Source organism: Rhinoderma darwinii, chromosome 2, assembly GCF_050947455.1.
Source record: "Rhinoderma darwinii isolate aRhiDar2 chromosome 2, aRhiDar2.hap1, whole genome shotgun sequence".
NCBI classification, from domain to species: domain Eukaryota; kingdom Metazoa; phylum Chordata; class Amphibia; order Anura; family Rhinodermatidae; genus Rhinoderma; species Rhinoderma darwinii.
Window position 1 is genome coordinate 307,444,462 of NC_134688.1, and position 15,534 is coordinate 307,459,995.

The window sequence follows — 15,534 nt, forward strand, 5'->3', positions numbered from 1 at the left end:
GGACTATGGATTAAAGCATTTAATGTCAATGGCCATTCTAAGCTGAATGTCCCTGCTCTCGTCAGATCGCAGAAGTTACACAGCTTAAGGCCTTGCTAGTACCAGTGTGGGAGACTGTCTGGAAATCCGTGGTGCGGTTGACTTTTTATCATGTCGTTTAGATTTTGTTTCACAATCGATTAAAAAGGACTATGGATTAAAGCATTTCATGTCAATGGCCATTTTAAGCTGAATGTGCCTGCTCTCGGCAGACCGCAGAAGTTATACAGCTTAAGGCCTCGCTAGTACCAGTGTGGGAGACTGTCTGGGAATCCGTGGTGCGGTTGACTTTTTATTATGTCGTTTAGATTTTGTTTCACAATAGATTAAATAGGACTATGGATTAAAGCATTTAACGTCAATGGCCATTCTAAGCTGAATGTGCCTGCTCTCGTCAAAACGCAGAAGTTACACAGCTTAAGGCCTCGCTAGTACAAGTGTGGGAAACTGTCTGGGAATCCGTGGTGCGGTTGAATTTTTATTATGTCGTTTAGATTTTGTTTCACAATCGATTAAAAAGGACTATGGATTAAAGCATTTAAAGTCAATGGCCATTCTAAGCTGAATGTGCCTGCTCTCGTTAAATTGCAGAAGTTACACAGCTTAACGCTTCTGCTAGTACCAGTGTGGGAGACTGTCTGGGAATCCGTGGTGCGGTTGACTTTTTATTATGTCGTTTAGATTTCGTTTCACAATAGATTAAATAGGACTATGGATTAAAGTATTTAACGTCAATGGCCATTCTAAGCTGAATGTGCCTGCTCTCGTCAGATCGCAGAAATTACACAGCCTAAGGCCTCGCTACTACCAGTGTGGGAGACTGTCTGGGAATCAGTGGTGCGGTTGAATTTTTATTATGTCGTTTAGATTTTGTTTCACAATCGATTAAAAAGGACTATGGATTAAAGCATTTACTGTCAATGGCCATTCTAAGCTGAATGTCCCTGCTCTCGTCAGATCGCAGAAGTTGCACAGCTTAAGGCCTCGCTAGTACCAGTGTGGGAGACTGTCTGGGAATCCGTGGTGCGGTTGACTTTTTATTATGTCGTTTAGATTTTGTTTCACAATCGATTAAAAAGGACTATGGATTAAAGCATTTAAAGTCAATGGCCATTCTAAGCTGAATGTGCCTGCTCTCGTTAAATTGCAGAAGTTACACAGCTTAACGCTTCTGCTAGTACCAGTGTGGGAGACTGTCTGGGAATCCGTGGTGCGGTTGACTTTTTATTATGTCGTTTAGATTTTGTTTCACAATAGATTAAATAGGACTATGGATTAAAGTATTTAACGTCAATGGCCATTCTAAGCTGAATGTGCCTGCTCTCGTCAGATCGCAGAAGTTACACAGCCTAAGGCCTCGCTAGTATCAGTGTGGGAGACTGTCTGGGAATCAGTGGTGCGGTTGAATTTTTATTATGTCGTTTAGATTTTGTTTCACAATCGATTAAAAAGGACTATGGATTAAAGCATTAACTGTCAATGGCCATTCTAAGCTGAATGTCCCTGCTCTCGTCAGATCGCAGAAGTTGCACAGCTTAAGGCCTCGCTAGTACCAGTGTGGGAGACTGTCTGGGAATCCGTGGTGCGGTTGACTTTTTATTATGTCGTTTAGATTTTGTTTCACAATCGATTAAAAAGGACTATGGATTAAAGCATTTAATGTCAATGGCCATTCTAAGCTGAATGTGCCTGCTCTCGTCAGATCGCAGAAGTTACACAGCTTAAGGCCTCGCTAGTACCAGTGTGGGAGACTGTCTGGGAATCCGTGGTGCGGTTGAATTTTTATTATGTTGTTTAGATTTTGTTTCACAATAGATTAAATAGGACTATGGATTAAAGCTTTTAATGTCAATGGCCATTCTAAGCTGAATGTGCCTGCTCTCGTCAGATCGCAGAAGTTACACAGCTTAAGGCCTCGCTAGTACCAGTGTGGGAGACTGTCTGGGAATCCGTGGTGCGGTTGACTTTTTATTATGTCGTTTAGATTTTGTTTCACAATCGATTAAAAAGGACTATGGATTAAAGCATTTAATGTCAATGGCCATTCTAAGCTGAATGTGCCTGCTCTCGTTAGATCGCAGAAGTTACACAGCTTAACGCCTCGCTAGTACCAGTATGGGAGACTGTCTGGGAATCCGTGGTGCGGTTGACTTTTTATTATGTCTTTTAGATTTTGTTTCACAATAGATTAAATAGGACTATGGATTAAAGCATTTAACTTCAATGGCCATTCTAAGCTGAATGTGCCTGCACTCGTCAGATCGCAGAAATAACACAGCTTAAGGCCTCGCTAGTACCAGTGTGGGAGACTGTCTGGGAATCCGTTATACAGTTGAATTTTTACTATGTCGTTTAGATTTTGTTTCACAATCGATTAAAAAGGACTATGGATTAAAGCATTTAATGTCAATGGCCATTCTAAGCTGAATGTCCCTGCTCTCGTCAGATCGCAGAAGTTACACAGCTTAAGTCCTCGCTAGTACCAGTGTGGGAGACTGTCTGGGAATCCGTGGTGCGGTTGACTTTTTATTATGTCGTTTAGATTGTGTTTCACAATCGATTAAAAAGGACTATGGATTAAAGCATTTAATGTCAATGGCCATTCTAAGCTGAATGTGCATGCTCTCGTCAGATCGCAGAAGTTACACAGCTTAAGGCCTCGCTAGTACCAGTGTGGGAGACTGTCTGGGAATCCGTGGTGCGGTTGACTTTTTATTATGTCGTTTAGATTTTGTTTCACAATCGATTAAAAAGGACTATGGATTAAAGCATTCAATGTCAATGGCCATTCTAAGCTGAATGTGCCTGCTCTCGTCAGATCGCAGAAGTTACACAGCTTAAGGCCTCGCTAGTACCAGTGTGGGAGACTGTCTGGGAATCCGTGGTGCGGTTGACTTTTTATTATGTTGTTTAGATTTTGTTTCACAATAGATTAAATAGGACTATGGATTAAAGCATTTAACTTCAATGGCCATTCTAAGCTGAATGTGCCTGCACTCGTCAGATCGCAGAAATAACACAGCTTAAGGCCTCGCTAGTACCAGTGTGGGAGACTGTCTGGGAATCCGTTATACAGTTGAATTTTTACTATGTCGTTTAGATTTTGTTTCACAATAGATTAAATAGGACTATGGATTAAGGCTTTTAATGTCAATGGCCATTCTAAGCTGAATGTGCCTGCTCTCGTCAGATCGCAGAAGTTACACAGCTTAAGGCCTCTCTAGTACCAGTGTGGGAGACTGTCTGGGAATCCGTGGTGTGGTTGACTTTTTATTATGTTGTTTAGATTTTGTTTCACAATCGATTAAAAGGGACTATGGATTAAAGCATTTAATGTCAATGGTCATTCTAAGCTGAATGTGCCCGCTCTCGTCAGATCGCAGAAGTTACACAGCTTAAGGCCTCGCTAGTACCAGTGTGGGAGACTGTCTGGGAATCCGTGGTGCGGTTCACTTTTTATTATGTTGTTTAGATTTTGTTTCACAATCGATTAAAAAGGACTATGGATTAAAGCATTTTATGTCAATGGCCATTCTAAGCTGAATGTCCCTGCTCTTGTCTGATCGCAGTAGTTACACAGCTTAAGGCCTCGCTAGTACCAGTGTGGGAGACTCTCTGGGAATCCGTGGTGTGGTTGACTTTTTATTATGTCGTTTAGATTATGTTTCACAATCGATTAAAAAGGACTATGGATTAAAGCATTTAATGTCAATGGCCATTCTAAGCTGAATGTCCCTGCTCTCATTAGATTGCAGAAGTTACACAGCTTAAGTCCTCGCTAGTACCAGTGTGGGAGACTGTCTGGGAATCCGTGGTGCAGTTGACTTTTTATTATGTCGTTTAGATTTTGTTTCACAATAGATTAAAATGGACTATGGATTAAAGCATTTAATGTCAATGGCCATTCTAAGCTGAATGTGCCTGCTCTTGTCAGAGGGCAGTAGTTACTCAGCTTAAGGCCTCACTAGTACCAGTGTGGGAGACTGTCTGGGAATCCGTGGTGCGGTTGACTTTTTATTATGTAGTTTAGAATTTGTTTCACAATCGATTAAAAATAATAATAGACTAAAGCTTTAAAAGTTACTGGCCATTCTTAGCTGAAATGTGCCTTTTCTCATCAAATTGCAGATGAATAACACTTTAACACCTCGCTAGTACCAGTGTGGGAGACTGTCTGGGAATCCGTGGTGCGGTTGACTTTTTATTATGTCGTTTAGATTTTGTTTCACAATAGATTAAATAGGACTATGGATTAAAGCATTTAACATCAAAGGCCATTCTAAGCTGAATGTGCCTACTCTCGTTAGATCGCAGAAGTTACACAGCTTAAGGCCTCGCTAGTACCAGTGTGGGAGACTGTCTGGGAATCCGTGGTGCGGTTGACTTTTTATTATGTCGTTTCGATTTTGTTTCACAATCGATTAAAAAGGACTATGGATTAAAGCATTTAATGTCAATGGCCATTCTAAGCTGAATGTCCCTGCTCTCATTAGATTGCAGAAGTTACACAGCTTAAGGCCTCGCTAGTACCAGTGTGGGAGACTGTCTGGGAGTCCGTGGTGCGGTTGACTTTTTATTATGTCGTTTAGATTTTGTTTCACAATAGATTAAATATGACTATGGATTAAAGCATTTAACGTCAATGGCCATTCTAAGCTGGATGTGCCTGCTCTCGTCAGATTGCTGAAGTTACACAGCTTAAGGCCTCGCTAGTACCAGTGTGGGAGACTGTCTGGGAATCCGTGGTGCGGTTGACTTTTTATTATGTCGTTTAGAATTTGTTTCACAATCGATTAAAAATAATAATAGACTAAAGCTTTAAAAGTTAATGGCCATTCTTAGCTGAAATGTGCCTTTTATCATCAAATTGCAGATGAATAACACTTTAACACCTCGCTAGTACCAGTGTGGGAGACTTTCTGGGAATCCGTGGTGCTGTTGACTTTTTATTATGTCGTTTAGAATTTGTTTCACAATCGTTTAAAAATAAAAATAGACTAAAGCTTTAAAAGTTAATAGCCATTCTAAGCTTAAATGTGCCTTTTCTCGTCAAATTGCAGATATATAACACTTTAAGGCCTCGCTAGTACGAGTGTGAGAGACCGTTTGGGAATCCGTGGTGCGGTTGACTTTTATTATGTCGTTTAGGTTTTGTTTCACAATCGATTAAAAAGGACTATGGATTAAAGCTTTTAATGTCAATGGCCATTCTAAGCTGAATGTGCCTGCTCTCGTCAAATCGCAGTAGTTACACAGCTTAAGGCCTCGCTACTACCAGTGTGGGAGACTGTCTGGGAATCCGTGGTGCGGTTGAGTTTTTATTATGTCGTTTAGATTTTGTTTCACAATAGATTAAATCGGTCTATGGATTAAAGCATTTAACGTCAATGGCCATTCTAAGCTGAATGTGCCTGCTCTCGTCAGTTTGCAGAAGTTACACAGCTTAAGTCCTCGCTAGTACCAGTGTGGGAGACTGTCTGGGAATGCGTGGTGCGGTTGACTTTTTATTATGTCGTTAAGATTTATTTCACAATCGATTAAAATGGACTATGGATTAAAGCACTTATTGTCAATGGCAATTCTAAGCTGAATGTGCCTGCTCTCGTCAGATTGCAGAAGTTACACAGTTTAAGGTCTCGCTAGTACCATTGTGGGAGACTGTCTGGGAATCCGTGGTGCGGTTGACTTTTTATTATGTCGTTTAGAATTTGTTTCACAATCGATTAAAAATAATAATAAACTAAAGCTTTAAAAGTTAATGGCCATTCTTAGCTGAAATGTGCCTTTTCTCATCAAATCGCAGATGTATAACACTTTAACACCTCGCTAGTACCAGTGTGGGAGACTTTCTGGGAATCCGTGGTGCTGTTGACTTTTTATTATGTCGTTTAGAATTTGTTTCACAATCGTTTAAAGATAAAAATAGACTAAAGCTTTAAAAGTTAATAGCCATTCTAAGCTTAAATGTGCCTTTTCTCATCAAATCGCAGATATATAACACTTTAACACCTCGCTAGTACCAGTGTGGGAGACTTTCTGGGAATCCGTGGTGCAGTTGACTTTTTATTATGTCGTTTAGATTTTGTTTCACAATAGATTAAATAGGACTATGGATTAAAGCATTTAACGTCAATGGCCATTCTAAGCTGAATGTGCCTGCTCTTGTCAGAGCGCAGAAGTTACTCAACTTAAGGCCTCGCTAGTACCAGTGTGGGAGACTGTCTGGGAATCCGTGGTGCGGTTGACTTTTTATTATGTCGTTTAGATTTTGTTTCACAATAGATTAAATAGGACTATGGATTAAAGCATATAACGTCAATGGCCATTCTAAGCTGAATGTCCCTGCTCTCGTCAGAACGCCGAAGTTACACAGCTTAAGGCCTCGCTAGTACCAGTGTGGGAGACTGTCTGGGAATCCGTGGTGCGGTTGAATTTTTATTATGTCGTTTAGATTTTGTTTCACAATCGATTAAAAAGGACTATGGATTAAAGCATTTAATGTCAATGGCCATTCTAAGCTGAATGTGCCTGCTCTCGTTAGATCGCAAAAGTTACACAGCTTAACGCCTCGCTAGTACCAGTGTGGGAGACTGTCTGGGAATCCGTGGTGCGGTTGACTTTTTATTATGTCGTTTAGAATTTGTTTCACAATCGATTAAAAATAATAATAAACTAAAGCGTTAAAAGTTAATGGCTATTCTTAGCTGAAATGTGCCTTTTCTCGTCAAATCGCAGATGAATAACACTTTAACACCTCGCTAGTACCAGTGTGGGAGACTTTCTGGGAATCCGTGGTGCTGTTGACTTTTTATTATGTCGTTTAGAATTTGTTTCACAATCGTTTAAAAATAAAAATAGACTAAAGCTTTAAAAGTTAATGGCCATTCTAAGCTTAAATGTGCCTTTTCTCGTCAAATCGCAGATATATAACACTTTAAGGCCTCGCTAGTACGAGTGTGAGAGACTGTCTGGGAATCCGAGGTACGGTTGACTTTTTATTGTCGTTTAGATTTGTTTCACAATCGATTAAAAAGGACTATGGAGTAAAGCATTTAATGTCAATGGCCATTCTAAGCTGAATGTGCCTGCTCTCGTCAGATCGCAGAAGTTACCCAGCTTAAGGCCTCGCTAGTACCAGTGTGGCAGACTGTCTGGGAATCCGTGGTGCGGTTGACTTTTTATTATGTCGTTTAGATTTTGTTTCACAATCGATTAAAAAGGACTATGGATTAAAGCATTTTATGTCAATGGCCATTCTGAGCTGAATGTCCCTGCTCTTGTCAGATCGCAGAAATTACACAGCTTAAGGCCTCGCTAGTACCAGTGTGGGAGGCTGTCTGGGAATCCGTGGTGCGGTTGACTTTTTATTATGTTGTTTAGATTTTGTTTCACAATAGATTAAAAAGGACTATGGATTAAAGCATTTAATGTCAATGGCCATTCTAAGCTGAATGTCCCTGCTCTCATTAGATTGCAGAAGTTACACAGCTTAAGGCCTCGCTAGTACCAGTGTGGGAGACTGTCTGGGAATCCGTGGTGCGGTTGACTTTTTATTATGTCGTTTAGATTTTGTTTCACAATAGATTAAATAGGACTATGGATTAAAGCATTTAACGTCAATGGCCATTCTAAGCTGAATGTGCCTGCTCTCGTCAGATCGCAGAAGTTACACAGCTTAAGGCCTCGCTAGTACCAGTGTGGGAGACTGTCTGGGAATCCGTGGTGCGGTTGACTTTTTATTATGTCGTTTCGATTTTGTTTCACAATCGATTAAAAAGGACTATGGATTAAAGCATTTAATGTCAATGGCCATTCTAAGCTGAATGTCCCTGCTCTCATTAGATTGCAGAAGTTACACAGCTTAAGGCCTCGCTAGTACCAGTGTGGGAGACTGTCTGGGAGTCCGTGGTGCGGTTGACTTTTTATTATGTCGTTTAGATTTTGTTTCACAATAGATTAAATAGGACTATGGATTAAAGCATTTAAAGTCAATGGCCATTCTAAGCTGAATGTGCCTGCTCTCGTCAGATTGCTGAAGTTACACAGCTTAAGGCCTCGCTAGTACCAGCGTGGGAGACTGTCTGGGAATCCGTGGTGCGGTTGACTTTTTATTATGTCGTTTAGAATTTGTTTCACAATCGATTAAAAATAATAATAGACTAAAGCTTTAAAAGTTAATGGCCATTCTTAGCTGAAATGTGCCTTTTATCATCAAATTGCAGATGAATAACACTTTAACACCTCGCTAGTACCAGTGTGGGAGACTTTCTGGGAATCCGTGGTGCTGTTGACTTTTTATTATGTCGTTTAGAATTTGTTTCACAATCGTTTAAAAATAAAAATAGACTAAAGCTTTAAAAGTTAATAGCCATTCTAAGCTTAAATGTGCCTTTTCTCGTCAAATTGCAGATATATAACACTTTAAGGCCTCGCTAGTACGAGTGTGAGAGACCGTTTGGGAATCCGTGGTGCGGTTGACTTTTATTATGTCGTTTAGGTTTTGTTTCACAATCGATTAAAAAGGACTATGGATTAAAGCTTTTAATGTCAATGGCCATTCTAAGCTGAATGTGCCTGCTCTCGTCAAATCGCAGTAGTTACACAGCTTAAGGCCTCGCTACTACCAGTGTGGGAGACTGTCTGGGAATCCGTGGTGCGGTTGAGTTTTTATTATGTCGTTTAGATTTTGTTTCACAATAGATTAAATCGGTCTATGGATTAAAGCATTTAACGTCAATGGCCATTCTAAGCTGAATGTGCCTGCTCTTGTCAGAGCGCAGAAGTTACTCAACTTAAGGCCTCGCTAGTACCAGTGTGGGAGACTGTCTGGGAATCCGTGGTGCGGTTGACTTTTTATTATGTCGTTTAGATTTTGTTTCACAATAGATTAAATAGGACTATGGATTAAAGCATATAACGTCAATGGCCATTCTAAGCTGAATGTCCCTGCTCTCGTCAGAACGCAGAAGTTACACAGCTTAAGGCCTCGCTAGTACCAGTGTGGGAGACTGTCTGGGAATCCGTGGTGCGGTTGAATTTTTATTATGTCGTTTAGATTTTGTTTCACAATCGATTAAAAAGGACTATGGATTAAAGCATTTAATGTCAATGGCCATTCTAAGCTGAATGTGCCTGCTCTCGTTAGATCGCAAAAGTTACACAGCTTAACGCCTCGCTAGTACCAGTGTGGGAGACTGTCTGGGAATCCGTGGTGCGGTTGACTTTTTATTATGTCGTTTAGAATTTGTTTCACAATCGATTAAAAATAATAATAAACTAAAGCGTTAAAAGTTAATGGCTATTCTTAGCTGAAATGTGCCTTTTCTCGTCAAATCGCAGATGAATAACACTTTAACACCTCGCTAGTACCAGTGTGGGAGACTTTCTGGGAATCCGTGGTGCTGTTGACTTGTTATTATGTCGTTTAGAATTTGTTTCACAATCGTTTAAAAATAAAAATAGACTAAAGCTTTAAAAGTTAATGGCCATTCTAAGCTTAAATGTGCCTTTTCTCGTCAAATCGCAGATATATAACACTTTAAGGCCTCGCTAGTACGAGTGTGGCAGACTGTCTGGGAATCCGTGGTGCGGTTGACTTTTTATTATGTCGTTTAGATTTTGTTTCACAATCGATTAAAAAGGACTATGGATTAAAGCATTTTATGTCAATGGCCATTCTAAGCTGAATGTCCCTGCTCTTGTCAGATCGCAGAAATTACACAGCTTAAGGCCTCGCTAGTACCAGTGTGGGAGGCTGTCTGGGAATCTGTGGTGCGGTTGACTTTTTATTATGTTGTTTAGATTTTGTTTCACAATAGATTAAAAAGGACTATGGATTAAAGCATTTAATGTCAATGGCCATTCTAAGCTGAATGTCCCTGCTCTCATTAGATTGCAGAAGTTACACAGCTTAAGGCCTCGCTAGTACCAGTGTGGGAGACTGTCTGGGAATCCGTGGTGCGGTTGACTTTTTATTATGTCGTTTAGATTATGTTTCACAATCGATTAAAAAGGACTATGGATTAAAGCATTTAATGTCAATGGCCATTCTAAGCTGAATGTCCCTGCTCTCATTAGATTGCAGAAGTTACACAGCTTAAGTCCTCGCTAGTACCAGTGTGGGAGACTGTCTGGGAATCCGTGGTGCGGTTTACTTTTTATAATGTCGTTTAGATTTTGTTTCACAATAGATTAAAATGGACTATGGATTAAAGCATTTGATGTCAATGGCCATTCTAAGCTGAATGTGCCTACTCTTGTCAGAGGGCAGTAGTTACTCAGCTTAAGGCCTCACTAGTACCAGTGTGGGAGACTGTCTGGGAATCTGTGGTGCGGTTGACTTTTTATTATGCAGTTTAGAATTTGTTTCACAATCGATTAAAAATAATAATAGACTAAAGCTTTAAAAGTTAATGGCCATTCTTAGCTGAAATGTGCCTTTTCTCATCAAATTGCAGATGAATAACACTTTAACACCTCGCTAGTACCAGTGTGGGAGACTGTCTGGGAATCCGTGGTGCGGTTGACTTTTTATTATGTCGTTTCGATTTTGTTTCACAATCGATTAAAAAGGACTATGGATTAAAGCATTTAATGTCAATGGCCATTCTAAGCTGAATGTCCCTGCTCTCATTAGATTGCAGAAGTTACACAGCTTAAGGCCTCGCTAGTACCAGTGTGGGAGACTGTCTGGGAGTCCGTGGTGCGGTTGACTTTTTATTATGTCGTTTAGATTTTGTTTCACAATAGATTAAATAGGACTATGGATTAAAGCATTTAACGTCAATGGCCATTCTAAGCTGAATGTGCCTGCTCTCGTCAGATTGCTGAAGTTACACAGCTTAAGGCCTCGCTAGTACCAGCGTGGGAGACTGTCTGGGAATCCGTGGTGCGGTTGACTTTTTATTATGTCGTTTAGAATTTGTTTCACAATCGATTAAAAATAATAATAGACTAAAGCTTTAAAAGTTAATGGCCATTCTTAGCTGAAATGTGCCTTTTATAATCAAATTGCAGATGAATAACACTTTAACACCTCGCTAGTACCAGTGTGGGAGACTTTCTGGGAATCCGTGGTGCTGTTGACTTTTTATTATGTCGTTTAGAATTTGTTTCACAATCGTTTAAAAATAAAAATAGACTAAAGCTTTAAAAGTTAATAGCCATTCTAAGCTTAAATGTGCCTTTTCTCGTCAAATTGCAGATATATAACACTTTAAGGCCTCGCTAGTACGAGTGTGAGAGACCGTTTGGGAATCCGTGGTGCGGTTGACTTTTATTATGTCGTTTAGGTTTTGTTTCACAATCGATTAAAAAGGACTATGGATTAAAGCTTTTAATGTCAATGGCCATTCTAAGCTGAATGTGCCTGCTCTCGTCAAATCGCAGTAGTTACACAGCTTAAGGCCTCGCTACTACCAGTGTGGGAGACTGTCTGGGAATCCGTGGTGCGGTTGAGTTTTTATTATGTCGTTTAGATTTTGTTTCACAATAGATTAAATCGGTCTATGGATTAAAGCATTTAACGTCAATGGCCATTCTAAGCTGAATGTGCCTGCTCTCGTCAATTTGCAGAAGTTACACAGCTTAAGTCCTCGCTAGTACCAGTGTGGGAGACTGTCTGGGAATGCGTGGTGCGGTTGACTTTTTATTATGTCGTTTAGATTTATTTCACAATCGATTAAAATGGACTATGGATTAAAGCACTTATTGTCAATGGCAATTCTAAGCTGAATGTGCCTGCTCTCGTCAGATTGCAGAAGTTACACAGTTTAAGGTCTCGCTAGTACCATTGTGGGAGACTGTCTGGGAATCCGTGGTGCGGGTGACTTTTTATTATGTCGTTTAGAATTTGTTTCACAATCGATTAAAAATAATAATAAACTAAAGCTTTAAAAGTTAATGGCCATTCTTAGCTGAAATGTGCCTTTTCTCATCAAATCGCAGATGTATAACACTTTAACACCTCGCTAGTACCAGTGTGGGAGACTTTCTGGGAATCCGTGGTGCTGTTGACTTTTTATTATGTCGTTTAGAATTTGTTTCACAATCGTTTAAAAATAAAAATAGACTAAAGCTTTAAAAGTTAATAGCCATTCTAAGCTTAAATGTGCCTTTTCTCATCAAATCGCAGATATATAACACTTTAACACCTCGCTAGTACCAGTGTGGGAGACTTTCTGGGAATCCGTGGTGCAGTTGACTTTTTATTATGTCGTTTAGATTTTGTTTCACAATAGATTAAATAGGACTATGGATTAAAGCATTTAACGTCAATGGCCATTCTAAGCTGAATGTGCCTGCTCTTGTCAGAGCGCAGAAGTTACTCAACTTAAGGCCTCGCTAGTACCAGTGTGGGAGACTGTCTGGGTATCCGTGGTGCGGTTGACTTTTTATTATGTCGTTTAGATTTTGTTTCACAATAGATTAAATAGGACTATGGATTAAAGCATATAACGTCAATGGCCATTCTAAGCTGAATGTCCCTGCTCTCGTCAGAACGCAGAAGTTACACAGCTTAAGGCCTCGCTAGTACCAGTGTGGGAGACTGTCTGGGAATCCGTGGTGCGGTTGAATTTTTATTATGTCGTTTAGATTTTGTTTCACAATCTATTAAAAAGGACTATGGATTAAAGCATTTAATGTCAATGGCCATTCTAAGCTGAATGTGCCTGCTCTCGTTAGATCGCAAAAGTTACACAGCTTAACGCCTCGCTAGTACCAGTGTGGGAGACTGTCTGGGAATCCGTGGTGCGGTTGACTTTTTATTATGTCGTTTAGAATTTGTTTCACAATCGATTAAAAATAATAATAAACTAAAGCGTTAAAAGTTAATGGCTATTCTTAGCTGAAATGTGCCTTTTCTCGTCAAATCGCAGATGAATAACACTTTAACACCTCGCTAGTACCAGTGTGGGAGACTTTCTGGGAATCCGTGGTGCTGTTGACTTTTTATTATGTCGTTTAGAATTTGTTTCACAATCGTTTAAAAATAAAAATAGACTAAAGCTTTAAAAGTTAATGGCCATTCTAAGCTTAAATGTGCCTTTTCTCGTCAAATCGCAGATATATAACACTTTAAGGCCTCGCTAGTACGAGTGTGAGAGACTGTCTGGGAATCCGAGGTACGGTTGACTTTTTATTGTCGTTTAGATTTGTTTCACAATCGATTAAAAAGGACTATGGATTAATGCATTTAATGTCAATAGCCATTCTAAGCTGAATGTGCCTGCTCTCGTCAGATCGCAGAAGTTACCCAGCTTAAGGCCTCGCTAGTACCAGTGTGGCAGACTGTCTGGGAATCCGTGGTGCGGTTGACTTTTTATTATGTCGTTTAGATTTTGTTTCACAATCGATTAAAAAGGACTATGGATTAAAGCATTTTATGTCAATGGCCATTCTAAGCTGAATGTCCCTGCTCTTGTCAGATCGCAGAAATTACACAGCTTAAGGCCTCGCTAGTACCAGTGTGGGAGGCTGTCTGGGAATCCGTGGTGCGGTTGACTTTTTATTTTGTCGTTTAGATTATGTTTCACAATCGATTAAAAAGGACTATGGATTAAAGCATTTAATGTCAATGGCCATTCTAAGCTGAATGTCCCTGCTCTCATTAGATTGCAGAAGTTACACAGCTTAAGTCCTCGCTAGTACCAGTGTGGGAGACTGTCTGGGAATCCGTGGTGCGGTTTACTTTTTATTATGTCGTTTAGATTTTGTTTCACAATAGATTAAAATGGACTATGGATTAAAGCATTTGATGTCAATGGCCATTCTAAGCTGAATGTGCCTGCTCTTGTCAGAGGGCAGTAGTTACTCAGCTTAAGGCCTCACTAGTACCAGTGTGGGAGACTGTCTGGGAATCCGTGGTGCGGTTGACTTTTTATTATGCAGTTTAGAATTTGTTTCACAATCGATTAAAAATAATAATAGACTAAAGCTTTAAAAGTTAATGGCCATTCTTAGCTGAAATGTGCCTTTTCTCATCAAATTGCAGATGAATAACACTTTAACACCTCGCTAGTACCAGTGTGGGAGACTGTCTGGGAATCCGTGGTGCGGTTGACTTTTTATTATGTCGTTTAGATTTTGTTTCACAATAGATTAAATAGGACTATGGATTAAAGCATTTAACGTCAATGGCCATTCTAAGCTGAATGTGCCTGCTCTCGTCAGATCGCTGAAGTTACACAGCTTAAGGCCTCGCTAGTACCAGTGTGGGAGATTGTCTGGGAATCCGTGGTGCGGTTGACTTTTTATTATGTCGTTTAGAATTTGTTTCACAATCGATTAAAAATAATAATAGACTAAAGCTTTAAAAGTTAATGGCCATTCTTAGCTGAAATGTGCCTTTTATCATCAAATTGCAGATGAATAACACTTTAACACCTCACTAGTACCAGTGTGGGAGACTTTCTGGGAATCCGTGGTGCTGTTGACTTTTTATTATGTCGTTTAGAATTTGTTTCACAATCGTTTAAAAATAAAAATAGACTAAAGCTTTAAAAGTTAATAGCCATTCTAAGCTTAAATGTGCATTTTCTCGTCAAATTGCAGATATATAACACTTTAAGGCCTCGCTAGTACGAGTGTGAGAGACCGTTTGGGAATCCGTGGTGCGGTTGACTTTTATTATGTCGTTTAGGTTTTGTTTCACAATCGATTAAAAAGGACTATGGATTAAAGCATTTAATGTCAATGGCCATTCTAAGCTGAATGTGCCTACTCTCATCAGATCGCAGAAGTTACACAGCTTAAGGCCTCGCTAGTACTAGTGTCTGAGACTGTCTGGGAATCCGTGGTGCGGTTGACTTTTTATTATGTCGTTTAGATTTTGTTTCACAATAGATTAAATAGGACTATGGATTAAATCATTTAACGTCAATGGCCATTCTAAGCTGAATGTGCCTACTCTCGTCAGATCGCAGAAGTTACACAGCTTAAGGCCTCACTAGTACCAGTGTGGGAGACTGTCTGGGAATCCGTGGTGCGGTTGACTTTTTATTATGTCGTTTAGATTTTGTTTCACAATCGATTAAAAAGGACTATGGATTAAATCATTTAACGTCAATGGCCATTCTAAGCTAAATGTGCCTGCTCTCGTCAGATCGCAGAAGTTACACAGCTTAAGGCCTTGCTAGTACCAGTGTGGGAGACTGTCTGGGAATCCGTGGTGCGGTTAACTTTTTATTATGTCGTTTAGATTTTGTTTCACAATAGATTAAATAGGACTATGGATTAAAGCAGTTATTGTCAATGGCCATTCTAAGCTGAATGTGCCTGCTCTCGTCAGATCGCAGAAATTACACAGCTTAAGGCCTCGCTAGTACCAGTATGGGAGACTGTCTGGGAATCCATGGTGCGGTTGACTTTTTATTATGTCGTTTAGATTTTGTTTCACAATCGATTAAAAAGGACTATGGATTAAAGCATTTAATGTCAATGGCCATTCTAAGCTGAATGTGCCTGCTCTCGTTAGATCGCAGAAGTTACACAGCT

At 39.9% G+C, this 15,534-nt stretch overlaps 40 pseudogenes; all 40 read left to right on the forward strand.

Annotated features, from left to right (window-relative positions):
* Positions 1 to 24: 24 nt before the first annotated feature.
* Positions 25 to 143, forward strand: LOC142746110 (5S ribosomal RNA; annotated as a pseudogene).
* Positions 144 to 210: 67 nt separating this feature from the next.
* LOC142746608 (5S ribosomal RNA) lies at positions 211 to 329 on the forward strand (annotated as a pseudogene).
* A 626-nt stretch (positions 330 to 955) lies between these two features.
* On the forward strand, positions 956 to 1,074 carry LOC142745810 (5S ribosomal RNA; annotated as a pseudogene).
* A 440-nt stretch (positions 1,075 to 1,514) lies between these two features.
* LOC142745811 (5S ribosomal RNA) lies at positions 1,515 to 1,633 on the forward strand (annotated as a pseudogene).
* Positions 1,634 to 1,700: 67 nt separating this feature from the next.
* LOC142744793 (5S ribosomal RNA) lies at positions 1,701 to 1,819 on the forward strand (annotated as a pseudogene).
* A 67-nt stretch (positions 1,820 to 1,886) lies between these two features.
* On the forward strand, positions 1,887 to 2,005 carry LOC142745890 (5S ribosomal RNA; annotated as a pseudogene).
* A 67-nt stretch (positions 2,006 to 2,072) lies between these two features.
* LOC142745973 (5S ribosomal RNA) lies at positions 2,073 to 2,191 on the forward strand (annotated as a pseudogene).
* Positions 2,192 to 2,444: 253 nt separating this feature from the next.
* Positions 2,445 to 2,563, forward strand: LOC142745433 (5S ribosomal RNA; annotated as a pseudogene).
* A 67-nt stretch (positions 2,564 to 2,630) lies between these two features.
* Positions 2,631 to 2,749, forward strand: LOC142745174 (5S ribosomal RNA; annotated as a pseudogene).
* A 67-nt stretch (positions 2,750 to 2,816) lies between these two features.
* LOC142745901 (5S ribosomal RNA) lies at positions 2,817 to 2,935 on the forward strand (annotated as a pseudogene).
* A 253-nt stretch (positions 2,936 to 3,188) lies between these two features.
* On the forward strand, positions 3,189 to 3,307 carry LOC142745254 (5S ribosomal RNA; annotated as a pseudogene).
* Positions 3,308 to 3,374: 67 nt separating this feature from the next.
* LOC142746750 (5S ribosomal RNA) lies at positions 3,375 to 3,493 on the forward strand (annotated as a pseudogene).
* A 67-nt stretch (positions 3,494 to 3,560) lies between these two features.
* On the forward strand, positions 3,561 to 3,679 carry LOC142746812 (5S ribosomal RNA; annotated as a pseudogene).
* A 67-nt stretch (positions 3,680 to 3,746) lies between these two features.
* On the forward strand, positions 3,747 to 3,865 carry LOC142746577 (5S ribosomal RNA; annotated as a pseudogene).
* A 626-nt stretch (positions 3,866 to 4,491) lies between these two features.
* LOC142745790 (5S ribosomal RNA) lies at positions 4,492 to 4,610 on the forward strand (annotated as a pseudogene).
* Positions 4,611 to 4,677: 67 nt separating this feature from the next.
* On the forward strand, positions 4,678 to 4,796 carry LOC142745988 (5S ribosomal RNA; annotated as a pseudogene).
* Positions 4,797 to 6,167: 1,371 nt separating this feature from the next.
* Positions 6,168 to 6,286, forward strand: LOC142747129 (5S ribosomal RNA; annotated as a pseudogene).
* A 67-nt stretch (positions 6,287 to 6,353) lies between these two features.
* On the forward strand, positions 6,354 to 6,472 carry LOC142746301 (5S ribosomal RNA; annotated as a pseudogene).
* A 67-nt stretch (positions 6,473 to 6,539) lies between these two features.
* LOC142747027 (5S ribosomal RNA) lies at positions 6,540 to 6,658 on the forward strand (annotated as a pseudogene).
* A 438-nt stretch (positions 6,659 to 7,096) lies between these two features.
* On the forward strand, positions 7,097 to 7,215 carry LOC142745621 (5S ribosomal RNA; annotated as a pseudogene).
* Positions 7,216 to 7,282: 67 nt separating this feature from the next.
* LOC142746363 (5S ribosomal RNA) lies at positions 7,283 to 7,401 on the forward strand (annotated as a pseudogene).
* A 67-nt stretch (positions 7,402 to 7,468) lies between these two features.
* Positions 7,469 to 7,587, forward strand: LOC142745244 (5S ribosomal RNA; annotated as a pseudogene).
* A 67-nt stretch (positions 7,588 to 7,654) lies between these two features.
* LOC142745913 (5S ribosomal RNA) lies at positions 7,655 to 7,773 on the forward strand (annotated as a pseudogene).
* A 67-nt stretch (positions 7,774 to 7,840) lies between these two features.
* Positions 7,841 to 7,959, forward strand: LOC142745791 (5S ribosomal RNA; annotated as a pseudogene).
* Positions 7,960 to 8,026: 67 nt separating this feature from the next.
* Positions 8,027 to 8,145, forward strand: LOC142745982 (5S ribosomal RNA; annotated as a pseudogene).
* Positions 8,146 to 8,771: 626 nt separating this feature from the next.
* On the forward strand, positions 8,772 to 8,890 carry LOC142747130 (5S ribosomal RNA; annotated as a pseudogene).
* A 67-nt stretch (positions 8,891 to 8,957) lies between these two features.
* On the forward strand, positions 8,958 to 9,076 carry LOC142744767 (5S ribosomal RNA; annotated as a pseudogene).
* Positions 9,077 to 9,143: 67 nt separating this feature from the next.
* LOC142747028 (5S ribosomal RNA) lies at positions 9,144 to 9,262 on the forward strand (annotated as a pseudogene).
* A 441-nt stretch (positions 9,263 to 9,703) lies between these two features.
* LOC142746725 (5S ribosomal RNA) lies at positions 9,704 to 9,822 on the forward strand (annotated as a pseudogene).
* Positions 9,823 to 9,889: 67 nt separating this feature from the next.
* On the forward strand, positions 9,890 to 10,008 carry LOC142745245 (5S ribosomal RNA; annotated as a pseudogene).
* Positions 10,009 to 10,634: 626 nt separating this feature from the next.
* LOC142745792 (5S ribosomal RNA) lies at positions 10,635 to 10,753 on the forward strand (annotated as a pseudogene).
* Positions 10,754 to 10,820: 67 nt separating this feature from the next.
* On the forward strand, positions 10,821 to 10,939 carry LOC142745984 (5S ribosomal RNA; annotated as a pseudogene).
* A 1,557-nt stretch (positions 10,940 to 12,496) lies between these two features.
* On the forward strand, positions 12,497 to 12,615 carry LOC142744768 (5S ribosomal RNA; annotated as a pseudogene).
* A 67-nt stretch (positions 12,616 to 12,682) lies between these two features.
* LOC142747029 (5S ribosomal RNA) lies at positions 12,683 to 12,801 on the forward strand (annotated as a pseudogene).
* Positions 12,802 to 13,239: 438 nt separating this feature from the next.
* On the forward strand, positions 13,240 to 13,358 carry LOC142745758 (5S ribosomal RNA; annotated as a pseudogene).
* Positions 13,359 to 13,425: 67 nt separating this feature from the next.
* On the forward strand, positions 13,426 to 13,544 carry LOC142746302 (5S ribosomal RNA; annotated as a pseudogene).
* A 626-nt stretch (positions 13,545 to 14,170) lies between these two features.
* Positions 14,171 to 14,289, forward strand: LOC142745826 (5S ribosomal RNA; annotated as a pseudogene).
* A 626-nt stretch (positions 14,290 to 14,915) lies between these two features.
* Positions 14,916 to 15,034, forward strand: LOC142745798 (5S ribosomal RNA; annotated as a pseudogene).
* Positions 15,035 to 15,101: 67 nt separating this feature from the next.
* LOC142746708 (5S ribosomal RNA) lies at positions 15,102 to 15,220 on the forward strand (annotated as a pseudogene).
* A 67-nt stretch (positions 15,221 to 15,287) lies between these two features.
* On the forward strand, positions 15,288 to 15,406 carry LOC142744643 (5S ribosomal RNA; annotated as a pseudogene).
* The last annotated feature ends 128 nt before the right edge of the window (positions 15,407 to 15,534 follow it).